Here is an 8,232-nt window from a genome sequence, read left to right as displayed (position 1 = left end):
AAGTTCAATCCCCAGTACCAAAAAAGAAAAGAGGTGCTGTTCTGATGCATGCATATTCATTTCTTCCCACCCTTCATCGATAAATATATAACTTGTGTGTATGTGTGACATATTTATAACTTCAAGCTCTTAAATTGTACTCATAGAAAGGTGAATAAGACTATAAAACTTAAGACTATAAAATGTCCCAAAGTTCCAGACAGGGAATTGCTTTCCCCCACCCAATGATTAAAGGAAGTTACATGATTTTACCACCTTCCTATCCTCCACCCACCACCAAGCCTAGACCTTCTTTATAGCTGAATTGTGTCCCCCCAAAACTGAAGTCCCAACACCCAGTACCACAGAATGTGACTATATTTGGAAACAAGGTATTTCAGGGGTGAATGAAGTAGAATGTAGTCACATGGTGAGTCCTAATCTAAGATGACTGGTTTCCTTATAAAAAGAGGAAGTTATCACCCAGAACTTATAGAGGAAAAACTATGTGAAGACATGAGGAGACGACAATTATCTACCAGCCAGGGAGAGGAACCTAGAAGAACCAATGCTGACGGCACCTTGGTCCTGGACATCTCACCTCCAGAAGAACTCAGTTTTTCTTATTCAAGCCATCCAGTCTAGGTCCTTTATTATGACAATCCTAGAAAGTAAGTTGGCCCCTCTGTCTACCCCTGCTACAGACTCCCTGACCTACCAGCATCTGGTTCTCCATTAAGTTGTCTGAAGATGGCTCAGAAGAAAAGATACACATCCAGCAATCCTGGAAAGAAGGAAGACAGGGCTTTTGTTTCCCAATTGCTAGGCTTTCTTTCTTCCCTTCTGCATTCTTAGTAGGGAGCAGGACTTTGGAAAGACAGGATGACAGAAATGTTTTGTTGACATACAACACATAGAAATTGTCCCACAACATAAGTAGGAAGTACAGACTGGGCTCAGGGCCAGAGACTTGTCACCTTGAGGGAATGAATCAGAGTAAGGAGACACGGAAGAGTGAGTCCAGTTGTGAGAGATTCATTAATGACAAGAAGCAAAATCAAATCACTACATTTATTTTATCATGACCTACTGAGTAAAGAACAGCTAAACATCAACCAAACCTGGGAAATTTTTTCATAACCTGTTAAAAAGACAAGATGCCGTCAAATATCTAGAGTCACAAAGCATTTTAATTTTACTTTATCAAACATATACCAACATTAACCATTTCCTTTCTCTGCATCCAAGCCCAGTTAAGGTGCCCTTTTTCCATTCAAGGCTGAGAGGTCAGAGGTGAATATCTCTAGATGGTGAAATCAGGTCACACCAGATTTCCCAGGAGTTGGAAAGACGAGTTTCCAACAGCCATGATCTGGAAATTAAGACTCAGGTTAAATAGCTCAAGATGAATTAAGTGTTTGGCAGAATAGTAAAATGATGACTTTTCTTAAAACATAATCAAAAACCACTATATATTCAAATTTAATTTACAAAATGTATCAGTATGAAACATAATAGAGCAAACGTTGACTTACTTTTTGTAGCCTCATGTCAAACAGGATAACTGAGACATACTCCTTCACAGAAGTCACAGGGCCAGTTGTGACAAAAATGTGAGACTCTAAGCGCTCATCCACATGCTTGTCTTCTAGCTCTAGCTGAGTTCTAGGAATGGTCTCCTTACTGTCAATTTCTGACTGCGAGTGGGCCAGAGGTCACCTCCCCAAGGGGCAGATGAAAGTGTGGCAATTCTCTCTTCAGTATTCCTAGTTCCAACACTGCTCAGCCCAGGGTGTACTGTCCAAATCATTGCCCTCTGACTGCCAAAGGAACCTAAATGTCTTGTACCATCTATCCCTCATTCCAGTCTTTGTTTTCGTGCGATTCACTCCCTCTGCCCGCCCCCTTCATATTGCTTTGTCCCCCAAGGACTCTGATGTCACTGGCAGAGGCCTAGTGGATTGAGTGTTGTAGGAGGTACCAAGCTTTGGCCCCGAATGGGCTTCCAGACAGTGGGAACCCTTGGTACCAAAACTGATGGGAAGAAAGGAGAGGTGACTGCAGCACTCTGGAGGTGCAAGGTGACAAAGGTCAGCACTATTCCTGCTGCTTTCCCAACTACAGGCTTTGAAGAGTCATTGCCTAATTATGAACCTCCCAGGAGAAAATCCTTCCTTGAATCTGGCAAGGTGAGAAAGAGAGTGATAAATAGAAATATTTGTCAAGCACCAAACATAAATGGCACTAAATAATATTTTGAGGTATTAACTCATGTCGGTCTTTTCCCCCTGTATTTCCCCTTCTCACCTCACTCTCTGGCATCAAAGCTCTGTCACAGAAGAACTGATGGTAAAGTTGGAAGCAAAAAACTTCTTAGCCTTTATTTTGCAAAACCTACATTTTTAGGGTGTGGGAATTTGTGAGACTAGTGGGCACATTTTAAGAAATATGAAAGGAAGGGGTTTGTCTCATACTTAAAAGAAATCTTTCCAAGCTGGGGCAGGAGAAATAGTGTCCCACAAGAGCAGGACCCAGGCCTACCCTTGTAGTTGAAGACAAAGAGGTGGCAAGGCTAGAAAGGGATGATAGGATAACCGGGAAGACAGAAACAAGCCAGCCTCATAGAAACTCCTTGGTGCTACATGGTGTTGTAGTCCGGGAAACTCACAGAACTCAATGTCCAATTTTTACCCCACTTACAAGCTTATAAGTTATACATTTAGAGTTTATTTTTACAGCATACTTCTGTGGGCTGCCAAAAGATATGAGTCTCCCGAGCCAGAGACCAAGAATCTTATTCTTCCCAGCCCTACAAGCAGCACGACATGACCTGCATGTTCACATCAGCTCACCTTGTCCCTGGAGACCTTCTAGGCCTACTGAGAATGGCACACGTTGGCCCTGTACATGTAATGGTGTGCAACACAGCTAAGCCTCTCCAGTCTTAGGAAAGGTCAGTGTGCTAAAAAGCTACAAGAAAACCCGTGCGACCTTGTTCTGGAGGATGATAGCAAACAAATAACTGTTGCAGGAGACAATAGCTCTGTCTTCCAACACTGCTCGCTATATAATTATCCTTGACAAGATCATCCAGAATACAAGCTATCTGTCCCTTTAGTCATAAAACACTAGAATACAAGAAAGGACACTTTCTGCCAACACTGACTTTTCTATAGGCAGGAACCATGGACGTCTCAACTATGACCGGTGGACTAAGAAGCACCACCTGCCTCCCATTGCCTCTGCCTCCATGAGACATGGGAAGTCAGCACAAGCCTGGGAGGAGATTGGGGTGAAAAGCTGTAATAAAGGCAGGAGATTAAGCAAAAGTCTGAATCCTGAGCAGTAAGATATTTAATTCTCTTCCCCCTCCAGCTACCACAATATTTCCTTCATGCTTAACTTGGCCTTAAGAATGACATTTGAGGATGACTCTCTGAAAAAATGATAACTCTGAGGGGGAAAAAACCCTCAGAAACTGGTATTTCATAAATGTTTACCGTCTCCCAAGAAATGTCTAGATCCCTGCCCAATATCTGTATAATGAGTGCCAGGTCGCAACCCTTCTCCCTGATACAACCTCTTGGTCTCATAATGTTCAATCTTAAGTATGCATAGATAGCCCAGGATCACCACCTATCCAAGGAGACCCTTTATTATTAAAGAAAGAAAGAGAAATTAACAAAGGGAAACAGAAACTCAGAAGAAAGTATAAAAAAAAAAACCCACTGTGGAACAGAATAAACGTACTTCTCTTAAGTTACAATTCAAAGTTCCAATACCAGGAAAATGGAACAAAGGTACCCTCCTACTCTTCCTGTGAAGTCCAACCAGAAGCACTAGACATTATTATTTATTATTACTCATCAATCCTTGCATATTGTACTTCTTTTCTACCATAATCCCTGGTAGATTGGTGATATTTGTTTTAAATTCTAGGTCTGATCATCCCAAATCTCTGCCACAACCAGTTCTTGTGTTTATTCTAACTCTTCAAACTCTACATGCATAGAGTTGAGGGGTGGGTGTTTCTGTTTGGGGGCTTGTGTCTTTTAGTATGCTTTGTTACTATTTTGCTAGAAGCCAGACCTATCCTGGGTTAAAAAAACTAAAGTAAATAGGCCTTTTGTGCAACAGAGTTCTGTTGCAGTGGTCAGGAGTCACACTGTTGAATATTTGCTGGACCTGTAGGAGTCAGAGGCTCTCTAGAGACTTAAACCAGTCATGAAATGTGCAGAGGGTCCTCTGTTGTCATATGAGGGTTCTATTGATGTGGTGGGAAAGGGTGAGGGGTCACTCTGTGGCCCTATGATTAGGTCTAAGTCTCTAGTGAGACCTTTGCCCCAGCTGAGACTTTTCCCCTGCCATTCAGGTCTCACAAGTCCAGAGAGAGCTACAATTGGCTAGTCCCCTTCCTCCAGGTGGATCAGGCTCTAGTAGAGCCCTAGAAAAGTAGACACTGAGAAAATCAGCCATGTTATAAATAACAGAATGCTCCAGGCATATTTCAAGACAGCCTGATCTGCAGCTTGGACACAAACTGATGGAATTCTCATTGGCAAGCCCCTCCCTTAGCTCTAGTACAACAAAGAACCAAGGGAGTGGGTTGGGAAGCTTGAACCACACAACCTTTAGAAAGACCAACATTGGTGACAAAGCCTCTGTGGGAAATGGGGCCAGCCTGCTTCCCCTTCCCCTGGAATCCCTGGGAGAAAAAAGACACTAAGACATCCAATTAACCTGAGGCAAAACATTCCTACAAATCACCCAAATGAAAGAGACCATTTCAAGAAATTTTAGCTAAGAGCAACAGTGAGATTTAACTCCTACGATTTTTTATGTCTATTCTTGTTTTAGCCCTTAATTGCTTTATACTTGGGCTGAATTAGGAATTGCAATTTTCTCTTCCATTCCTTTATGAGATTCCTGGATCCTGTCCCCTTACTCTCGTTCCCACAGTTCAACAAAATAACATCTCTTATGCAAGGGGGGCCTTCCCACTTCTCCAGTTTCAAAGTTGTAGTCAACATGAGAGTAGGTATGACGTGATTAAAAGTAAGGATCAGCAACTTATGATCTTGCCTGTATTAACTTTGGTGAAAGAATTGGAGTGGTCATGGGTGAACTCCTCAGAATCCCAGTCCATTGTCTGTCTGCACAGCAGGATCTGCAATATCTGTTTATATATTCTGCCAGGCTGTCTACTGCTGTAGAGTGCACTCTATGCCTCTGTATGAAGTCTATTTCTCTGTTTATGCTAGGTTCCTCTGCATTGCCTGCTGGTGAGCAGAGCTCCAGCAATTCTTTCCTTCTCTGTAAAACCATCCACTTATTATTTTCAGTCTTTACTGGATCACTGCCATCTCAAGCCTACTTTTCTCCTAATTCAAATGATAAAATGAACCTCTTTTTTAACTGTCATTTTTCTTACCAACTATCAGCTCATTTCTTTGAGTCCTTCAGCAAAACTCACAAGACCTCTTTATATATTCAGTCTGTTATTTTTTTCTCCCATTTTCTCTAAAACCCACTCCACTCTAGGTCTACCCTCACTAGTGCCTAGGCCTTCTCTTGTCAAGGTCACTAATGATGTAACATAATTCAGGCTTTGATTCTCTTCTCTGTCTACACTCACTCCTTTGTTGATTTACTAGCCTTGGTGACTTCATATGTTATTAATATAGAGATAGCTGCTAGTTCTGTATCTCCAATCTAAATCTCTCTCCCAAACTCATTCTTGCTCAATACCACCCTTGAATGTCTAGCAGTGTGATGGTTAGGTTAATCTTGATTGTCAATTTGACTGGCTCAAGAGAGGCATAGAAGATTAGTGAAGCACCCTTCCAGGTATATCTGGGTGGGTCACATGGGCTTGACCTTGGGGGACTTTATGTGGTCCCTGGTCCCTTCCACTCTGGTTCTTTCCTTGCTCTCTACTTCTTGGCTGTTGTGATTAGCAAATTTCCTCCACTGTGCTATTTCTGCTTTGAAGTCAGCTTACCATGGACTGAAATCCTGAAACCAATAGCCAAAATAAACCTTTTCTTGTTTAAGTTGACTTTCTCAAGTATTTTGGTCACAATGACCAAAAACTGACTAATAATATAAGTAGGTATCTCAAAGTAATGTCTACATCCAAACCCATAGTCCCCCTCCCACATGCCACTTCCTGCAGAGCTGTCTCAATCTCGGGAAAGTCCATTCCCCCCCTGCTGAGGTCAAACTCTCACATGTCGACTCCTCTAATTCTTTCACATCTCATGTGCATGCCATCAGGAAAATTATCCAGACTCAACTGCCTCTCACCATCTCCACTTTAACCCTTGGCCTAGAGCAGTCCACCCTCTTCCTTCTAGACTATTGCAGTAATCTTCTTTTTTGTGAATGTGTATTAAATGATTAATTTAAAGGTTTTTAACATGAAAAAGAAGGTACACAAACACAGATCACATTATGATGACCAAGGCAGTATTCTACATGATAAAATTTTTAAAAACAAATTTATAAAGTAAATGTACCAGCACTGAACAAGGTACTTGAAATTTAATCCAAGCTACCTGCATATCCATAAAATGATCTGACCACAGACATACAAATTAAATTATTTTCTAGAACATCAAAATGTCAACCATTCTGACTGTAAACTGCCTTATTCCCCTGGTGAGTATTTTGAGAGAACTTCTATGTCACATGAAGAGAATTGGCATGACACTTAAAGACTGCAGTAAATAGAATACAGTTAAAAACATTTGTAATGCAGTTCTGCATAAAATATACACAGTATATCTTACTACTTAAAAATTTTAAAAACAAAAGACTGGTCTGAATAAAGGTTAAAACCTCATCAAAGAAAAATGCTTAAAATTTGTATATCATTGGTAGAAAATTGATAAGATTTTACTGGGAGGAACAGGGAAGATATCTGACAAAGTCATTCACTTAAGATTTGTTCAAAAACTTTCATAAAGTTGTAAATTGCTGATTATACCATCTTAAAATATTATACCATAAACACACTTTCTACTATTACTATTTAACCAGAGGACAAAAGAATAACTTGAATAAAGTGTTTCTCAAAATAAGGTCCAAAGGTTCCCCAAAAATTCTAATGTGGGCTCAATAACAAACATTTTAAACAAATGCCCTATGTGATTATTCTACATTCTGAAATTCCCAATGGCAAATCACAACACTTAAAAGCAAGATCATAAACATATTTCTGACATGTCCGAATTCTCTATAAGTTTATGTTGTGAATACTCCTTTTTGTTTTAAAACAAGTTCCAGGCATTAACAGAAACATATATACCTTTCAAATGAACATATGAATGTACATGAACTTTTTCCTTTGATGTTTTCATTACTTTCAAACTTAGTTATTTGAAGAAAAAACAGTATGTGACTACAAGCTTTGGAAAAGTTGCATTTCTAATGAAATGAGGCATCCAGAAAAAAAGATAAAAAGACAATTTACTAAATGCCTACAATTTTTATCTTTTTTTCCTATGTCAGACAGGTAATGTGCTGACATCATAACAAGGTTTGAGGGAGGCACATCTCGTGCATACAGCATGAACACCTGATCATCACATTCAAGAACCGAAGGATCTAACACCTACAAATTTTAAATCATTCTAAATTTAAAACTGAATAACTTACCTAAAATTAAACTTTATTAAGATTGTATCATTGTAACTTATTTAGATGATTGTGGTTACTTTTCAAGTCCTTTACATAAAAATGGTACTAATCAGAGGAAAGCTGTATTTGGCAACTCTTCAAATAATAAATTGCTAACCAACTAATTTTAATAAAAATAGTTTGAAGAACTCTGCCTCTGAAATGAGTTCTACTATGTATTTCCTGTGTTAACCTACCAAATTAAAAAAAAACTTAAGTAAGATGATACAACTATAATATATGTATTTTCTGCAGACTTATTTGAAATTGTTAGTTTTTTGGATTTCCCTGAAGTCTATAAAAACTGGGGCCCAAATGTACAGTTTGGAGAGAAACAAGCATAGTTAAGACATTCTACTTAAATGACAAATTATTTTCCTGTATAGTAAATAATAAGAAAAAAATATTAGGCATTCTATCTCCACTCAACAAGTGGAATGTGGAATGTGTTTGCAAATTTGGTTAACAAGAATTTCCTCATCTTTATTTAAGTCAAATCATAAAAGCAACTCTATCAACAAAAAAATTCAACATTCTCTATTATAGACCATAAGAGTCAAGTATTACATCTAA

The 8,232-nt window shown here is 39.2% G+C and overlaps 1 non-coding gene across 1 annotated transcript; it reads right to left on the bottom strand.

Moving 5' to 3' along the window:
- Nucleotides 1-7,485: 7,485 nt before the first annotated feature.
- Nucleotides 7,486-7,587, bottom strand: LOC147825196 (small nucleolar RNA U13). Its single transcript, XR_015441192.1, has one exon. It is a non-coding gene; the product is annotated as a small nucleolar RNA U13 (small nucleolar RNA).
- Between the last annotated feature and the right edge of the window lie 645 nt (nt 7,588-8,232).

Source organism: Heterocephalus glaber, unplaced genomic scaffold, assembly GCF_053883595.1.
Source record: "Heterocephalus glaber isolate CG9 unplaced genomic scaffold, H.glaber_assembly_v1.0 deba00001504, whole genome shotgun sequence".
NCBI lineage: Eukaryota > Metazoa > Chordata > Mammalia > Rodentia > Bathyergidae > Heterocephalus > Heterocephalus glaber.
Note: the sequence above shows the minus strand (reverse complement) of the source record. Positions and strands in the feature narration are given on the sequence as shown.